This window comes from Columba livia, chromosome 2 (genome assembly GCF_036013475.1).
Source record: "Columba livia isolate bColLiv1 breed racing homer chromosome 2, bColLiv1.pat.W.v2, whole genome shotgun sequence".
NCBI classification, from domain to species: Eukaryota; Metazoa; Chordata; class Aves; order Columbiformes; family Columbidae; genus Columba; species Columba livia.
Genome location: NC_088603.1, coordinates 83,965,950 through 83,986,357, shown reverse-complemented (window position 1 = coordinate 83,986,357; position 20,408 = coordinate 83,965,950).

Genomic DNA, 20,408 nt, shown 5'->3' with positions numbered 1-20,408 from the left:
CATCATCCACTAGTGCCCATTCTCATGAAAAATCTTTATTCTGACAGCTCTGCAGTAGCTAAGCCAGCGCTGGCCATTTAGCTTGGAGCTAGGACAAGATGCTCCTACTCTAAAATTACTTTTGTTCACAAGGTGGTTGTTAAGTAGGTAAGTAATGTGGATTCATCCAGATTTGGTAATGCAAACCAAAAAATGTCACATTGATAGTGATATTTTAATGAACTACAGATGCTGTGGAGTTAAGAAATTCTACATATACTTTTCTCATAGCAAAGTAATACCTGAAGGGATTGCCAGAGAGACTAAACAGAACGGGAGACAGAATTAATCAGACTAATTCTAAGGAAAGAAGGGGCAATTGCAGACAATGAAAAAACAGGAAATTTGAGAACAAACAGATGAGTCTGAAATACTGGGTAGAAGAGCACTAAAGTAGGACCAGAAGGAAAAGACAGTGGAAATGAAGTAGCCAAATGATAAATGAATGCTAAAAAGTTACTCATCTGCATCAGAGGGATACAGCACGCCCCTGCCATTTGCTGTATGTGGGGTTTTATGCCATTTTTCTTCCTCATCCTTTTGTTTGTCAGCAAAAATTCAATAAGTAACATGGCTTTTGGAAAGGATATAAAGAGAAGATAAAAATGTCAACACAGTAATGTAATGACTTCTTAATGTCAAGAAAAGAAAGATGTGACTATAGAGAATAATAGAGTGTGTTAAGAAGGTCATTCTTTTCTACTTAATCTTGCCCAAAATATTTATGTAACATGACTCTTAAAAGGGAACATGTCTAATATGAATTAGAAGAATGTTTCTTTCACACATATATCAGTAATTTGGAGAGCTGATTGCAAGTGGGTATTTAATAAAGATGAATTTTTTAACACATCACCTGCCTGCATGTCTATCAGCAGCTACTGGCACATTAGCTAAGATAAAACTGCAAATGCAATTGATCTCTGTGTTTTGGAGCACATCGGTGTTGTTTGGCATGCTGGAGATGGGAAGGAGATGCCAGCAAAAGACCAGAAGGGGTGGAGAACATTATATCACAAGGTCCCCAATAGAAGCAGTGTTCAGACTCCTGCTGGGTGAAAGAGGAGGACAGGAGCCAAAACTAAAGATTGAAACAGAAAAAAAAGAAAAAAAAATAATGCAGGAAAGGATATTCTGCTTCATAACAGCAGAAGTGTAAGTGGCTGAGAGAAATAAAAGAAACTGAAAAGGGGAAGAATTAATTTATTGTTAAGACAGTGAACTGGACCTCATGGGCTTTATGTTCAAACACAGCTTTGCGTCACACTTCTGGAACAACCTTGAGCAAGTGACTTCGAGCGGGCTGAACATGGACATCTGGTTACCCAAACGCAGGCAGCCAGACGTTCTCCCAGCCGGGCAACCAGCAGCCTCCCCAGGACTGTGGTTGTCACATCTGCCATCTCTTTTGGCAACAGTGGGACATCCAAACTGACACTGGACTCCCAGATGTAGGCACACTTCCCTTAGTCTGTCTCTGTCTTGTTCTCTACGTGAAACTGTAACTGTGTTTGCTTTCTCTGTTCTTATTCCTGCTTCTTCTGTTAGAATTTATGGTATTTTACTGGCAGATTCAGGCCATATTTGTACAGTCTTGATCTTGGCTGAGCTATCTAGGCATTATTACAAAACAAATAATAAGGAACAGTGATACAGATAAAAATGACACCAAGGTAATTAGACCGCGGGACAGTGAAATTATTTGCATTTTCAGCAGGAAATAGAAGAGGCAGAAGAAGTAAAACCTCTGAAGGAATGGAAGTTGTGTTTCCTCTGTTTTCTTCTCAGTTCTGCTCCAGGTACATTCTTTTTCCCACTATGCCTGCTCAGCACTGTGTAATTCTTTCCTTCAAATAAACTAATGGAAACTTAAGCCCAAGTTTTTTACCTGAGGACTATCAGCTGTTGGTAGAACAACCAGGAAGAAAAAACCAGAAGAAAGCATTTGAAGGGAAATGTTTGAGGAATGGACAGAACAGGCTTTTTAAAAAACTATTAGTTATTAAGATAAACCACGCTAAGTAAAGTTTTATGTGCAGAAGATATTGCACAGGAATAACATATGCAGGTAACAAACTACTTGAGAGGATACTATAAGAATGGAAGTATTATGTTACTGCACATTTAAGAAACCAACTCCTGGTATTCTCTCAAAAGTTTCCGTAATGTACAGCCTGTACCATAAATACAGTAACAGAACAGCTCAGTGATATCTTCATTCCATTTTGCTGCTTCCTGCATCTCTGAGGAAAACAAGATGATACAGGTTTAAAATATTAATAAAGAAGTAAGGAGAGTAATTGCCAGTATATTACATTCAAACCAAAACACTAATGAGATGGTAGAAAGTGAAATCTACTTAAATAATAACACAGGAACTTTATTATTGTATTTACTGAATAGCATATATATGACTCTTTCAGAACAAAACTGATGGAGATCACCTGTGAACAAAAATAAGGCATTTTCGCTGTAAGCAACTGCTTCAGTTTAATTTGAAATACACATTACATGTTTAATGCAATATAAAATGTGCTTCTGAGTAATATCCTCATCAGTTAAATTTCCGTGTTCAACTTTATCACACTGAAAGATCTGCGCAGATGGTTAATAGCCATGCTAGTGACTGTGTATTATTTGCCAGTCCACTGAACATGCCTGATTTTTGCTATGAGCACACACTCATCCTGCAGTCGAAACTTTTACAGTTATGTCAACCAATTAAAAGTCCAGGCAGACAGAAACCTATTGTCTAACAAAAATCTTCATTTTCACATTGCTCTCTTGCTTTCTTTGGAAACGCGTACCCAGGTTCCTATCCAACCCAGCACTGTCCAACACTGATAGATCTCTGCATTGCAAAAGCATTGAGTCTTAGCAGCTATTGGCATTTGTACATCAAACCTTTACAGGGATTTCCCGTCCACATTGGGACCTCTACCTGGATGGTTGGCTCCCAGGGCTCAGGAGTGGCTCAGGGACAGGGCAGCTGAAGGCTGTTTCTTTCCCCTTCCCCTTCCCCTTCCCCTTCCCCTTCCCCTTCCCCTTCCCCTTCTCTTTCCCCTTCCCCTTCCCTTTCCCCTTCCCTTTCCCCTTCCCTTCCCTTCCCTTCCCTTCCCTTCCCTTCCCTTCCCTTCCCTTCCCTTCCCTTCCCTTCCCTTCCCTTCCCTTCCCTTCCCTTCCCTTCCCTTCCCTTCCCTTCCCACCCAGGCTGGCTTTTTTTCCCCTTCCTTCCCCACCCAATGCCTGGGGCTGGGGCTGCCCTGGTGCCCCTGGCTGCCCTGCTCCTGGCTGTGGAGTAGGACAGGCCCTGGCTGCCGGGCCTGGGCATCACTCACCTGGGGAGCCCACGGCACCCCTGGCACAGGAAGCCACGGTGCCCTGACAGTTCCCTGTAGTTCCTTTTCTTATATATTGTCCAAGAAATGGTGATTGGCATCCTTTTCCTTTTAAAGGTGACTTACAAAAACATTCATCCACTAATTATTTTCATGTGCTTTCAGATGCTTACATGGATGATGATATAAAAATGGGGTTTTTTTTAATTTTAATGTATTTTTTCATCTTGGAATATTACCATATGATTCATAATTACAGTGTTTTACCTACTGAATTCCCATTTTGTTTTCCAGTATGCTGTTTTTCTTCAGGCCTGCTAATTTATTTTTAAAACATCTGAAACTACCTATGATTAATTTTTCTCCACCATGAAATAATGCTTCCTGTGAAATATAGTCCCCCTTTGGATCTTTAACTGTTTGGAAGTATTTTTTTTACAGGTACCAGTTGTTGAGGGGGGGGGAAAGGCTTAGCATGGCTTCCAGAATGAGGTAATCCTTGTTTGCAAATAAATTTAGCTCCTTAGTTTATTTTAGAAATAGATCAGCTGTCATGGATTCTAGAGGGCGGCATCACTGAGTGCAGTTTATTGAAACAGAAATGACAGAATGTCAATTAGCTTTTCCATTACATGTTATATGAATGAAAACCACTGTGCAAGGCCAAAGTGAATTTATTTTAGTATCAGCTGTACGGATGCCTTTTTATTTGTTTATGAATAAAAGAAAAATGAACCTTTAAAAAAAAAAAGCTTTTTCCTTGGATTTCCATGTTCATAAACACCAGAATGACTGTAATATGCAGTTCAGGCAACCTCAAACCTTGAAAAGCAGTGATGAGACATATAGAATAACGAATCATCTCAAATCCTTATGCACCAGCTTTTAGTCCATTCTGTACACCTCCAATGTATGTCTGACAACTTAAAAAGCTGCAAGCTGTCCAGTGTTTTTAGCAAGGCAGTGAAACATGATTTCTACTACTGAAACGCCTTCTAGGGGGTTCTACCATGATCTGGACCCCAGTGTGGTCAGCACTTCAGCACACACAAGGCAGGAGAGAGAACTCCTGAGCAGTTGCAGGCGAGAAGGAAACACAACAAGTTTGCGAGGGTGGGAGCTGGAGCTTGTCATGCTTACATCATGGTGTCAAAACTCACATCAGATACCAATTAAATGAGAATGGATGTTTTTCTTTATAAGCCAAACCACAAAAGGCAACAAAATATGTATTTTGGTGAAATATTTTACTGCTGTTTAAGTGGTGAAAGGAAAAGGGCATGCATCCAGATTCAAGATGTTCACTCCTGGCTGAGGAAGCATTGGTTTGATTGTTTCTCACATCATAGACAGTTCTTGGCTGTTTTGTCTCCTAGGACTTACTCTCATTCAGGAAGAAAAAATATGAGTCCCTGTTATTTGAACTAAAGACCAGGTCTTCCACCCTTGGTGCACAAGCGGTTGTAAACATTTCTGTGTGGTCTAAGCCAAAGAAGGTGTCATGACTATGATGTATCAGTGCAATTTACAGAATTACCCAACCTAGTAAGTGTTTTCTGAGAAACTGTATGGCAAAACCAAAAACTGCCAGGTTTGCCCCTGGCTGGACTGATTGTTTTGCAGCTCTATCAGTTATCTGTTACACATCTGCTAAAAAAAGAGACCAGCTCCTGCAGATGTGAAACTTTGCCTCCTAAGGGGTGCCAAAACATTAATGTCAGCTGATAGAAGAGCTGGAGACAGCATTTATAATCTCAAGGTTGAAGCCTGAGTGTACTTTTCTGTGAAATAATTTCTTGTTCTCTTTTTCTTGCTACCAACCGGCCTTCTCAAAAAACAACAACAAAACCACAAACAAAACAACCCACAGCACTGTGTCACAAGATTACCCCTGTGTATCAGGAGCCAAAATTCTGCTTCTTCTGATAAATTTGTAAGAAAATATATAATAGTCACACTAGGCCACGCTGGATTAGATTATGGAGGTGTTACATCACTGAAGAGGGTCTTCTGGTTCTTAAAAAATCTACTGTATTTGCCAGTTAAATAATCTTGTTTCAGAAAGACAGTTATATAAACCAAAATAAGTGACAACTTTTATGCTTCTTAAAGGGGAAACAGTAAATGCTCCATTCTCACAGATCCCACATTCCTGCCAGATGACTACCTTATCAAACTGAGATGTTAGCTAAATCTGTTATTTTGGGGTTTTTGTCTTCATTTTTTTTCCCTGAAGACACTTGCAGAAAAAACATGCAGGAGCATGCCATCCAGTGTGGGAAAGAAAAAGGAAATGGTTGGTTTTGGTGGAAGCTTATGAGCGTTTAATCAAGGTCTGTGGCCTGAAATCTATAGTAAGGGAAATGCAGGATTTCCTGTGCATTGGTGATCGGCCCTAGAGTTGAGTGTTGAGCAGAGGTTTGTGCAGAGAAGTGAAGGGTTGTTTTTAGGAAGGTTTCTTTATTTATAGCTTTGTAATATGTTGCAAGCAAGGTAGGACAGGGCAAGGACAGAAAAGGGAACCATGGACATACCTACCTACCAGTAACACCTGGAGCTGGTGTGTGGCAAGAGTTACCATCCTTCACTGAACTTTTTTCATGCATATACTCCCAACACACGAAGTATACAAAGGGTAGAGCACAAATCTGTTGGATGCCTGTTTCCTTCACTTCATGCTTTTTGCTTTCCCTACAGGAAGGTATGCTAGGGACAAGTGTTCTCACTAGCAGATATAGCTTCATACTCAGAGTCTGCAAGGCTACTGAGGTTGCCACAAGGATAAATTGTCCAAAATATGCTAAAGAGCTGCAGAACCAGTGGTTCATTAACTGTCTCTCTCTGGTGAACTGTGCATTGTCCAAACTGAACCTGAACACTGAATAGAATAAAATCTGCAGTGATGAAGACATGTGTTAACCACATGTATGACCCTTTTGAGCCACAGCTGCAGGAAAAGGATAGACTGCAGGTTCATCCTGCAAACAGTTGGAACATTCTCTGACTGCCGAAACTGCAAAATGAAACATGCCTGAGCGATACTGGACATTGTGGAGACACTGGGACAGGAGTGGCTTCAGATCCAGTGGCAGACACTTCAGCACAAACTTTAAGTGTGCTCATCTGAAATCTGTGTCCTCTGAACACAAGCTGTCATTGCATTCTTCCACGACATTCACACAGAGCTTGCAGACACGCCATAGGACCCATAAGAAATCCATGCCCTTCTGGGACAACATCTGGCAGCATGGAGATCACACAGGATACTTAACAGCATTCAAAATGGCACCAAATATCAATACCTATATGCCTGCAGCTAATTAAAACCTGAATCAGTCACCTCTAGTGAAACAGGAGTGGGGCAAAGTCAGACTGCACTCAAGTGCATCTCAGAATTTCTCTAGATTTCTTGTCAACTGAAGCAACCACTCCCACTTCTGCTTTGGCACAGTTTCTTTCCTCTCTGTCATTTGGGGTGGTGATGGTCGAGAAAGAGATACATGGGTAATGCTAAACTGGATTAATAGATCCTGGGTACAACTTTAAATTGTTCCTAGATTAAGCCTATTGCTAATCATGAATGTACAATTAGTGAACTTGATCATTGTTCTCCTGGTAAAAAACACTTCTCTCTGGAATAATTGCTTCCAACAGCAAGCAATTACCTTCTTCTGTACATTTGACTACTAATTTCTTACCAGAACAACAAAAAAAGTCCAAGAAATTTCTCTTCCAGTCCTCGTAATTTCATTTCTACTGCCAAAGCGTGCCTGGCTTCTGCTTTGTATATTTGATGTGCAGCTGTGGTAGCAAGCCACAAATAGCAGCACAGCGTCTTTGAGATGTGTGCTGCCAAGGGTAAAAGGACCCTGCAGGGCAGCTCCTCTGAGGGGGCCATCCTAACTGCTTGGAAAGTGGCAAATCATGTTGTGATGAGAAAGGTGCAGAATTAACTAGAAAAGTGTTATTTTTCCAACTTTTCCCATTGCAAGAAAGAAAGTGGCTTTTGGCCAACATACACAAAGCAGACTGGTACCCTTTCTTGCTAGTTTGAAAGGCAGCCATAGCCTGCTCTATCTGCATTATATATGTATGGAGGCATGACATAGTACGGAAGTATTACACCATATATTTCTGTTTAGTTTTTTACCTATATGAAGAATACTTACAAAGCAATCAATCTGTAGGATGCCTTAGGATTAACTAAAAGGCTTTTTTAATCATTTACAATAAGGATGGATATGTGGCATTTGTTTAACTGAAGAACCTTGTGCACTCATGAGAGGAAGGGAAGCATCCTGAAACTGTGCATGCAACGAACTAGTTTCTAGCCCTTATTGAATTAGAATGCATGAATATTCATGGATGGCTGTGTCTGTCTTCAGGTGAAACAGGGCAGCCTTTTTAAAGCTTACAGGACCAGCTGTGAGCTTTTCAAATTCCGCATGTCCCAGAGCCTCCTGTATCTTTTCAGCCAAGTGTTTGAAGCACAGCACTACTTGAAAGGTAAGCCTAGGTGATTAATTAAAACCTGAAGAAAAATGTTTGAGTATGTTGCTTTAAATTTCAGCCCTGTATCTATTTCCTTCTCACAGATGCTTTTCCTGACAGCATCGTCTCTTTCGAAATTGGTCTGTTACCGTTCATTTGTAATAAGCATTCCCAGCTCTCTCTTGATAATATTGCAACGAATCATTCATAGAGTGGAGAAAGTTGGATTATTTGGTCCAGAGCAAATCATAATACCCAGTGATTTTTGTCTTTTTATGTGTGGGTCATGTTCACCTGAATCACAGGGGAAATAAGTTTTTACTTCTTTAATAAAAAACAGCCCCTTGGGAAGTATACCCAATTTGCAACGATTGGCAGTTGCAACAGCTGATACAGATAGGAAAAGGTACCAGCTCACCTTAATTATTGTAGATCCTGGTAACAAAGTTCAGTAGACAATTAACTGATCTTTCTGCCTATTTATGGACCTTATCTTCACATGCCCATATACATTCACTAGTAACTTAGATATCAAACAAAAAACACTGTGAGTTCTTTCTTATCCAATTGCACACCATCTTTGACTTTTTATCAAATTTGATACTGCATTCTGAATAAACATGAAACTGCAGCATAAAAAACCCTAGGGGATTCCAGGGCAAGTACGTGAACAGAAGCCTACAGTAACTTAAAATATTCATAGGAACGTAGGTTTCAACAAACCAGAAAAGATCAAGAGTTGAAATGCTGAAATGTCCTGCCTCTGGCAATGGTCTTTAATTATCTTTCAAAGAAAGTTTGCGTGGCATATTTCCACACTGGGTCAAGCCTATCTGGTTAAAAAAGTATGTTCAAATGCTAGTCATATAGGTGATCTGCTTGTGCCCTAAAGCACTAGGTTTGCTTTCCTAAGTCATTCTAATATGAGTTTGCTCTTCTTATTGCTCTCTCCCACATTCCTTTAATCTAATCTTTGATACTCAGGAGAAAAGTCGATCCAGAAAATGAGATTCCTTTAGCTAAGTGTTTCCACATGGTTTCCCTCTATTTATTTATTTATTTTCCATTAATACACTAGCTTCATTATAGGACAGAAAAAATTTTAGTGACAGAGAGTTTAATTACTGTTCTTTTTCTCAGGGCTTCTTCATTGTAACTTGTATCACTACTATTACTGTCTTAACCAATAACTCAAAGAGGTCATGTTCTAGGTTAATAGCCTGCAGCTGCAATGTAGAGAAATCTGCAGTACTAAACACTGCTATCTAAATAACTGAGACAGAGCTAATAGTGGTATCCAGCGATGGTGAGTATTTGCACACAGATGTTGACATTAATATCAAGTGCCAATTCATTTCACTCTACTTGAGTTGATTGTATTTCCACCTACATTGAAAAACAAAACAGGCCTGGAAATGGCATGTTGGTCAAATAATTATTTCAAGCTGAGGAATTCTTGAAGGTGCCCAGCTGGAGAGAAAAGTGTCCAAACCAGGGAAATACAGGTGGTCTCAGCCATCTCAAGAGTCTTTATTTTAGATACTTTTACACTCACTGTAAAAACAGACTTTGTGAAGATGTCTTCATCTGTCTGTCTATTCAAAGGAAAATAAATCACAACTCCCACTTTGACTTCAATAATACTTTCAAACTTTTAACAGAGGCACTGACAGTGTCCAAATTTATGCTATACTCAGAACATGTAGAGTACAGCATAGTTACTCTGCATTTCTACTCTTGTCAAACCTAATAGCCAAATATCTGTATATATCTGCTCAGCTATCAGGAGAGGGCTTACAGTGAGAACTTCATGGATTAAAAGAATTATCCTCCTATATCTAACATGCCTTTCTTGCTTAGTTAAATTAGTGCTCACAGTCCTTTGCTTGTGCCTTTATGATTCATTATCGTACAAACAAATGGGGTCTTTGTTGTACAAACTGTACAGCATGGCCACACGAATAGAGATGATAAAGCTTCTAAATGTCTCTTGCATTTACATGTCATATGTGAGAAATGGATGTAGGAAAGTGCAAGAAACTGACTGGAAATTTCAAATTAAAACTACTCCCATTAGAGTTACTCTTTAAGGTGCTTTGGTTTTTGATTTTTCTTTCTGTTTGGTTTTGTTTGTTTTTAGCTAGAAGAGTTATAGGATTTTTGGTTTGCATATTTTACTGTCTTCTGAGGAAGAACTGCCACCATTTATTTGTTTATGCAGCCATCTTGCAGCCCAGAATGTCAGCCATTCTACCTAGTGGTGCATCCAGAGAAAGTTACTGAGCTGAAAACAGAATTGTTGGAAAAGTGCCAGATAATGGCACTGAATTAAAAAGGAATTAGATAAGAATGTAAAAAAAAAAAAAAAAAAAAAAGAAGAATGGAAGCTATGTTTGCTATGGAAAGGGTGTGGGATATTCTTCATACCTCCTAACAATGGTCCTAAATGAGTCCTGACTGACACTTATATGCCCTACAATTCTGGATGTCAGCTTTGATGATGATCCCTGTGCAAGTGCGCGAGTCTTTTTACTACAAGCCTTTCTGCAAGTCTATAGCTGAGACTGACAAATTTTGCAGGTCTTTGCTTCCCGACAGCCCTGCTCAGCTACCACCTGTGTAGCCTGGCCAGAGGCTGTAGGAGAGACAACTCCACTAGCAGCTGGTGGGCAGACACAGAGCTTACCCACTACACCAACTACTCCTACATTTATCCAGTCTTAAAATTATATTGGGCCCTTTGAAGGCAACCACAAGGCTGATGTGGCCCCCACTGAAAATTAGTTTGACACCCCTACACTCCCACTCCACAGCAGGAGAAATAAATATGAACTGAAAATAAGAGGGGCAGAGCATCACTGATTTTCCTTGTCTTCTGGTTTTGGTATGTTTTACAGGTTGCATTTTGTTATGTAAAAAGCACAACTCATTACAGTTTGCAGCCAGCTGATTTGTCTGCCTTATTCTTTTCCTTTCCTTCCAGAAATTATTAAAGGCACACAAAACTATGAATGCTTTCCCCCAACAATTATACCAAAAATTTCCCAAAACTTATTAAATTGGCATTATCCTCTTTGGCAAATATTGGAAAAGAGCAAATTCTACAAGAGCTGGCTATGTAGCATGCTATGCAAGCAAGTAAGCAAGGATAGAGACTAACATATGAGAAATTTCTCAAGTAGAGATTAGCATTCTCCATGTCTGAGAAGTTCAGAAATGCAGCAGAAAGAATAAGATATCAAGAGTATAATTTTCCTGGGCTAAGCACATACAATTGCAGTGGATTATTAATTAAAATCATTCTACCTGGCAGAGGAACGAACACATATGGCATTGCAAATTCCCCCTGCCCCTCAGATCCTAGTGCAATATTATCTATAATAGTACTTCTGGTTGTACAAATTACTCTGTCGATTTCCAGAGCTTTCACCATATGGTAAGAGTCACTTATAACTTTACAGATGTTGCACAGAGCACAGATGGCCACACACAGAAAAATGGTGTTTGTAACATTTACATACCAGGTACTTTGGAAACATCACCATATTTAACCTTTAAAATACATGCTCTAGTATCACTGTGCAGCTACCAAGAATGTAATTAAATTTTCTGTGAGTCATACAGTATTACAATAAGACTTTGAAATCTCTGATAGAAAATAGAAACACAATATGTTTTATTTCATAACTTTTATCCTACAAAATAGTGACAAAACCTACATCCTGTTACAACAAGATGGAAAGCGTCACAGTTCATTCAAGCACATACATGCCTCATCTCTTCACCATCTTGGTGATATTCTCTTTACCAGTGAGTCTTATATGAACACTGATGAACCTGCCCCTACAAGGTCTCAGCAGTTTATTCTCAGTCCCATTCAAGCGGGTGTAAATGTCCTGTCATGTTCCCAGCGGACTTTGAAAAACCTGTTCTCTCAATGGCAGCTGTTACCAGCATGTTTGATGTGCGCCAGTCTGTGAGTAAATGAACCTCATTGTAGCTCCACAGACCTACACCACCATCAGACAGCTGCTAATTAGCTTCACTAGCTGAGTGGTCAGTGCCAAGGGAAGTACGGCACCTTTGTGTTCTAGGACACATACCCAACTGGCTGATAAAGTTTCAGCACTGTTAAAAATCACCTTTTACAATTTATGGAGAATGGGTGGCATTTCAGGTAACAAAAAGAGTAAATGTTGCAAGCTTTAAAAAGAAAAAGTAAATGCGGACAGTCAGCAAAGCTTCTGTTTCTGGAAACAGAAGTACTGGAACAAGTAGCTAGATGGACTTCTTGGAGGATAACAAGGAGAGAGTAAAAAAATAATGTCACTTTGTTGTGAGAATAGATTTTATCAGAATAATCCACTTTCCTTCTATGATGGTTAACAGATGATGCAGACAAAGGAAAAGCAATTGCAATCATATTTCTTGACTTCAGAAAGGCTTTTGATGCTGTTGTTCATTACTTTCTCCTTAGCAAATTAGAAAACATGTAGATGAGTCTGCAAGAAAACAGACACAACCCACATTGGAAAAGCCATTTTCAAAGACAAAGAGGCTACTGAAGGGCACAATCAATGTGAAAGTTTGTTTTGCATGGGTTCCGTAATGGTCCAGTGATATTCAAGTGATATTCTGCAGCAAGATACCATGGATTATTTCCTTGGGAAATCTTTCCTGGTAAGGATAAAGATAGTAAACGCCTCTCAAGACAGTGGCACTGTCATTACAGAGTTTTTAAGTAGCAAACTAGAAAATAAGTATGTTGGAAAAAAAAAACAAAACACACAAGTAAGAAGCTAAATATCACCATTTTAACTGGTTGTTCTGGTACTCAGGGACCTGGGCAAACACATCTCAGACCCTCTTAAAGGTTCATTTAGCTTAATGCTCTGACTCTAACCATGAGAAACAAGACAAATATAAACTAACGTACAGTCTCTGTACATGCCTTTTTTTGCAGTTTCCCAGTTTCTGTTAGTTGTTTAAGGCCTGTTTAAGGGTTTTTCAGACTGGAGGTTACATCTAGAGCTAATAGCTCCTAATGCATTAATGGATTTTCCAAGTGTCTAATCAACCTGCTTGCAGTTTTTGACTGACAGCATGCAGAATTATTGCAGGTTAGTCATGTGTGAAAAAGTATTTCTTTTTGTTTAATTTTAAGCCTGTTGCCTGCTCCTTCCACTGCAGTAATTTAAACCTTATCATGCGCAGTGAGTAATACAGGTGTGACTTACCTCAGGCAGAAGTGCTGGCTTTACCGCTACTTACCCATACTGGCAAGGAGAGAACATCCTTTGTGTACCTGCATGCTGTCAGTCAAAAACTTCACAGACTGGTGCTGACAATGTGGGAAGGATACACCAGGTGAACTCCTCAGGAACAACCTGATTCTGTATCAGGATGAGCCATGGGTCGTACCTTTCCTTTGCAAAGACCCAAGAATGCAAGCAGGAAGGCAGATGCAGCACAGACCAGCAAAAACCTCAATCTGAATGAGCACTAGACCAAGACCGTGAGGCATGCTGTGGAGTGCATTTAGTCCCACAGGCACAGAAACAACCACCTTCCCCTCTCTTCTTCCTAGGCTCCACTTCACTCCCACTTTTCTCTACCTCCTCCCCGCAGCAGCACAGGGGGATGGGGAATGGGAGTTGCAGTCAGTTCATCACACACTGTCTCTGCTGCTCCTTCCTCCTCAGGGGGTGACTCCTCACAGTCTTCCCCTGCTCCGGTGTGGGGGAGTCTCCCATGGGAAACAGTCCTTCACAAACTTCTCCAACATGGGTCCTTCCCACAGGCTGCAGTTCTTCATGAACTACTCCAGCATGGGTCCCTTCCATGGGGTGCAGCCCTTCAGGAACAGACTGCTCCAGACTGAGTCCCAACAGGGTCACAGGTCCTGCCAGGAAACTTGCTCCAACGTGGGCTTCTCACAGGGTCACGGCCTCCTTCTTCAGGCATCCACCTACTCCAGTGTGAGGTCCTCCCTGGGCTGCAGGTGTAGATCTGCTCCAGCATGGACCTCCATGGGCTGCTGGCAACAGCCGGCCTATCCATGGTCTGCACCACAGGCTGCAGGGGAACCTCTTCTCTGGTGCCTGAAACATCTCCTGCCCCTCCTTCTTCACTGGCCTTGGTGTCTGCAGAGCAGTTTCTCTCACTTATTCTCACTTCTTTCTCTGGCTGCATTTTCAGTTTTTTTTTCCGGTTGGTTGGTTTCTTTCACCACTTCTTAAATATGTTATCCCAGAGTTGCTGGGACCATCACTGATGGGCTCAGCCTTGACCAGTGGTGGGTCTGTTTTGGAGCCGCTGACATTGGCTCTGTGAGACATGGGGGAAGCTTCTGGCAGCTTCTCGTGGAGGTCACCCCTGTAGCCCTCCAACTGCCAGAACCTTGCCAGGCAAACCCAATACACAGTGTAGATGGATCCATAGTTTTTTACTTGCCACAAATAGCCTTGCCACGCCTATGAGCATGTTAATATTTCTCTTTACATTTATTCTATCTTGGCTTCATTGTATGTCTAGATTAAACATAATCAATGTATTGTGCAATTGCACAAACACTTCTGTACATCCCCTGGGAATATATTGTACTGCAGTGTAAAGCTGGTGTACAAAAGATAGAATATCCTACTGTATATTATAATTTCTTGCAAAGTGATTTCAGCAGAGTTGTACAATGGACTTTGAGACAAGCCTTAGCCCAGTGTTTTGCTCCTGTGCCTAATCTGTGTGAGGTAGCTATTCACATCAGTAATGCTCTGCCAGAGGCTGAAATCAATCAGTGCACTTCCATAAACTTTGAATTAGGGCTATATGTGACCCCGTTTATATTTGTTATAGCTTTTAGCTAAAGTACTAACAAACCAACATTGTAATATCAAACTTCTATGTTCCAGAAACTCCTTCTTGTTTGCAAGAATATGTTATAATAATCATAACAACATTTAATAATACATAAATAATCTTTATTTCTTTTTAAGGAGCCAAATTTTGCCACTATTTCATTGAGTAGCTCCTTCTATAACAATGGTCCTCTTTGGTTTCATTTCCATATTTTTGTATGGTAATACTGACAGAAAAAAAATGACTCAACAGGCATAGGAATATCAGAACCTGGACTGCTATAATCAATAAGAAACCCAAGCTCATTAGAAAAAAAAAAAAAAAAATCAAGATTTTGTATCAAGATAGAATTTCTCTAATTCTCGCATACACTGAAAATCTGAATGTGACTGACATTAAGAAAAACTGAAGTTTGCATTTTTCCCACACCCTTAGGCACTGTGGTTTTGTGGAAGGTCCCTTATAGGCAGCAGTGTTTTTCCTGCACACATTACATGGCTGCTTGGAGTGCTGTGGATCCTGCTTTGTTGGATAAACACCCAGTTCTTGGGCATTACACCACTGAGTTTCACAACATCATGTATTTCAGCCTAGTGGCTTGAAATCATTGAAAAGACATTACATTAATTGTTTTGGATCAGCCCTTCTTGTTAATTATGATCTGACTAAACCAGGACTACCCATGTAAGAGTTTGCAGAACCTGCTTTATGCAGCTCCTGCAGCACTAACCTTTTGAAGACCACTGTTGTCAAAAGCTGTTCACAGACAACATGGAATAATTCAGTGAGAAATGATGGATAAACGCCAGCTGACATAAAGTATCAGTAATTTTTTATTCCAGTCTTTGAACCATGTGTTAATTGCAAAAAGATGTGTAAGATTGGTGAAAATGTGGAAAATACAATCCGCTGGACTATTCTGTACACTGATAAAATCTATATAGAACTAAGACATGTGTCTTCATTTAATCTTATAATTGCTAAAGGCATCTCATGGGCCCTCTCCAATTCACTTCTCTCCAAAATTCATGGGCTGCAAAACCTTCACTGGCATGTTTTCTGTTCTGCCAGTTAGTGAAAGACTTTCAGAAACTTCATGTTGTGACTAGCAGTATCATCTCACGTTACACCAAAGGTACAACATTTATTAATGCTAGAAGAATGTACTGTGAAATTACATCCTAATTGAAATACAGATCTTGGTATACTAAAGTTCAAGGATGGGTTCTTCCCATTTGGCACGTTTATATAAAGAGAATTGGATTTAAAGCTGCCATTCTGACCAGAGAGTTTTACACAGGCAGTAATAACTAAGGTAAACTTGGTCTGCACCCTGTACTCATAACTCTTTCACCAAGTTCCAGCCATACTGGAAATCAGTATGGAAAATCAAATGCTTTTACCAAACATCTAGGCCTAAACTGAGCAGAATAAGGTGCAAAGTAGTGAAAGTCTGCAGCAAAATTTCTTTTTATATTCCTAACAAAATTTTTAAAAATTCATTTTTTCCTCTCCTTTTACTTCTCTTAATCACATCATTGAAACAGGTCTTCTCACATCTTTGTAAAACCTTTTAATGAAACCTTTATATCATTGACCCTTTGAAATCTAGTATTGTTAAGTATGTTTTCAGCTCAGCATGAAACAGCTGCCTTGAAGGCTTCTGAGACTGGTTTTCTTTTTTATCCTCAGTACAACTAGCACAACACTGTTTTTTTTTTTTAATGAAAAGAAAATCTTATATCTCCCTCATCCTGTCTTCAAGGTCTACAAGCTGCTGTCACCTTCTCCTTCAAGTAATGCTTCCATAGCATGACCCACAAGTCTTTCCTTTCTCTGGCACTTGCTGCTCCTTTTATTACACTCCCATAATTAAAATAGTGAGGAAATGGCAAGTATAAAGGCAGCGAGCTGCAGGAGATCACTCAAGCATCAAGATAGTGCTGTTTGGGAAGGTACAGAGAAGTGGTGTCTGGTCTCATTGAACCACCCGCATGAAAGAATATGGTTTAGCAATAGGCTTGGTGGGCAGGATCTACCCAGTTCTTTGTATCTGCTCTTTGTAGCTACCGGCAGTTATCATGATCTCTTCCAGAATCCTTCTCTTTCATTCTCACTCCTAGAGCCAGACCACTTAGTGTCTCAAACACACAGACATTCATGCAGTGCTAGATCTCCTCCTCCCTCCCATTCTGCCTCCATCCATGGTCCCTCAAGCAGAAGTAAGCTGCTCAAATGAGACGGTAGCCAAGGGGCTAAATAGGTCAGTCTGGCCTGTGATCCTCAAAGAACCACAGAATGGCTGAGGGGTGAAATGACCTCTGGAGGTCATTTGGTCCATTTCCTCCTGCTCAAGCAGGGCCACCTACAGCCAGCTGCCCAAGATTGTATCCAGACAGCTTTTTAATATCCCCAAGGATGGAGATGCCACGACTTCTCTGGGCAGCCTGTGCCAGCACTCAGGCGCCCTCACGGTAACAAAGCATTTCCTGACGTTCAGAAGGGACCTCCCATGTTTCATCATGTTCCTGTTGCCTCTGGGCCTGTCACTGGGCACCACTGAAGAGAGAGCCTGGTTCCATCCTCTTTGCACCCTCCCTTCAAGTACTTATATACATTAATAAAATCATCATGGAATCATAGAATCATTTTGGTTGGAAGAGGCCATCAGGATCATCGAGTCCAACCATAATCTAACTCTAGCACTAAACCATGTCCCTAAGAACCTCGTCTAAACGCCTTTTAAACACCTCCAGATGGTGACTCTGCCACTTCCCTGGGCAGCCTGTTCCACTGCTTCACCACCCTCTCTGTGAAGAATTTTTTCTTAATACCCAATCTAAACCTCCCCTGGCGCAACTTGAGGCCGTATCCTCTTGTCCTATCACTTGCTACTTGGGAGAAGAGACCAACACCCTCCATGCTACAACCTCCTTTCAGGTAGTTGCGGAGAGCAATAAGGTCTCCCCTCAGCCTCCTTTTCTCCAGGCTAAACAGCCCCAGTTCCCTCAGCCAGTCCTCATCAGACTTGTCCTCCAGGCCCCTCACCAGCTTTGTCGCCTCCTCTGCACTCTCTCTAGTACCTCAACGTCCTTCTTATGATGAGGGGCCCAAAACTGAACACAGTATTCAAGGTGGGGCCTCACCAGCTGCGAGTACAGTGGCACAATCACTTCTCTAGTCCTGCTGGCCACACTATTCCTGATACAAGCCAGGATGCTGTTGGCCTTTTTGGCCATCTGGGCACACTGCTGGCTCATGTTCAGCCCTCTCTGCCAGGCAGCTTTCCAGCCACTCTTCCCCAAGCCTGTAGCACTGCCTGGGGTTGTTGTGACACAAGTGCAGGGCCCAGCACTTGGCTTTGTTAAAGCTTGTACAATCAGCCTCAGCCCGAATCCCTCCCTGAGCCTTCTCTTTTCCAGACTGAACAGTCCCAGCTCTCTCAACTTCTCTGTACAGGAGTGATGGCACAGTCCCTTCATCATTTTCATGGCCCTTCATTGGATTCCCTCCAGTATGTCTACGTACCCCTTGTACTGAGTAATGCAGAGATGGACGCAGCGCTCCAGGTACCACCTCACCAGTGCTGAGTAGAGGGGAAGGATCAGTTCCCTTGACCTGCTGGCAATGCTTTGCCTAATGTAGCCCGGGATACTATTAGCTGCTTTTTTGGCAAGGTCACATTGCTGGCTGGTGCTCAACCTGATGCCCACCAGCACCTCCAAGTCCTTTTTCTGCAAAGCTGCTTTCTAGCTGGGTGGCCCCCAGCATATACTGGTGCATGGGGTTGTTCCTCCCAGGTGCAAGACTTTGCAGTTCTCCTCGTTGAACCTCATGATGTTGCTATCTATCTGCCCATTTCTCCAGCCTGCCCATTTCCCTCTGGATGGCAGTGTGACCCTCTGGTGTGTCAGCTGCTCCCCCCAGTTTGTGTAATCAGCAAAACTGCTGAGGGTACAGTCTGAGAGTATGCTCTCCTGGGTACTCCTCAGCTTATCCAGGGGAATATCAGAGTCCTTGAAACTGTGATCCCTGGCTTTCACGCAATTTTTCAGCTGCTTCGATCAATAGTTATCCTTCCCTGTATTACAACTCAGTAAATCCTGACCATGTTCCCCCAAATGGAGAAAGAAATTGTATTCTTTTTTACTATGCTCTTTTTTTTTTTTCCATCCAGTTTCTTTAAAATGCATACAAAGACTTGTAGTTACAAAAATATGGACAGGAACTCATACATATAACTATGTAAAAGTGCTCTCTGAGACAAGCAGGAGTAGTTTCTAAAAGCTTAAAAGACAATATTAGGGCCTCTGCTAAATCTCTGCAATTTCAGTATTTGTAAGATTACAAGAATAGCCGTAGTGATGGTGAAAATTAGTAAACCATACAATTATTGCTATGTATTTGCTATATGTTACCCTGCTTAATTCAGTCTGGGAGGAACACACATCCTTCTGCTAAGTCCAGCTATAGGGAGAGATGCCTAATATTTTTCTCAGAACAAAGCTTTGGAGAGGGGCTCTGTGTTCCAGAAATGAAAATCAATATTATTAGTTTAAGTTCTGTACATTTCTCTGCTATCTGGCTTTAAATTGCCACAATTTACTGAGAAAATAAAAGCATATGTGGCTTCCTCAGCTTTTCTTCCAACTTTTCTTCATCCAAAGGGAGAAACACAGTCATCACAATCAGTTTACCCACATCCCCAGACGTGGCATCATCCTGCCAGGAAACAAACCATTTCAGATGAATTATAAGTGATCCCATAGTTCAGATAATAAAATCTCAAGTACTTTAAGTACTCCAACAGCAATAGGAAGAAGCAGGAAGCAGTGTGATGAATAACTCCATCTGAATGCAGCCCTGATGGAGCTGGTCACTCAGACACCCTGAAAAGTAGAGTTTTTGTTGTTAGCAATGAAACTGCTTACAAAGTATGGAGAAAGACCACCATACAAAAAGTAGTTGATTTAAGCGGGATGAGATTAAATTAATCTAGTTTGTAAGTTATTCATTATAACCCATTTTCCCAGCTCAAACCATGGTTTTTATTAGTACCTCTTGTTAAATCTATTAGAATATTGAGATGATGAGTGCAGCACAAAGAGGAAGCAATATGTCTGGTTTTGTTTGTAAAATAAATGCTTTCCAAAGCTCTGTGTGTGAATCCTGGAAAAGAATGGCTTTGATTTTCCCTTGAGAAATAGGCTGAAGCATTTTTGTCAATAGATGTCCTTTTCAGATAGAAACCTAATTCATTCTGGCCCTGCTGAATGGTTTTGGAGCCATGCACCCTGGCAGCAATAATACTGTCAGCTTTACCCTGATATTAAATTCACACTTGAGGAGCTGTAGATGATGAATTTCAGATTTCTCTAACCCCTGATGCTGTTTTCAGATTTTGAGTAAACTAAAGCAAAACCTGCTTGCTGAAGGAAGTTGATAAAGAGTCTGTCGATAAGGGTCTGAGCCTTGGGGTCACAGAGTAAAACACTAAATATTTATATATTTATACAGGCATTGTATCAACTCATCTATAGGTAGCACAACGGCCTTCCTTTAGGCCATCTTAAATCAGATATTTTAACCTCCTCTCTCTCTTTCCTTTTAGGTATGTATGTGAACTACATTATATACATAGCTCAGAAATCCTCAAAAAGAACTTAGGTTAGGGTCAACTAAATA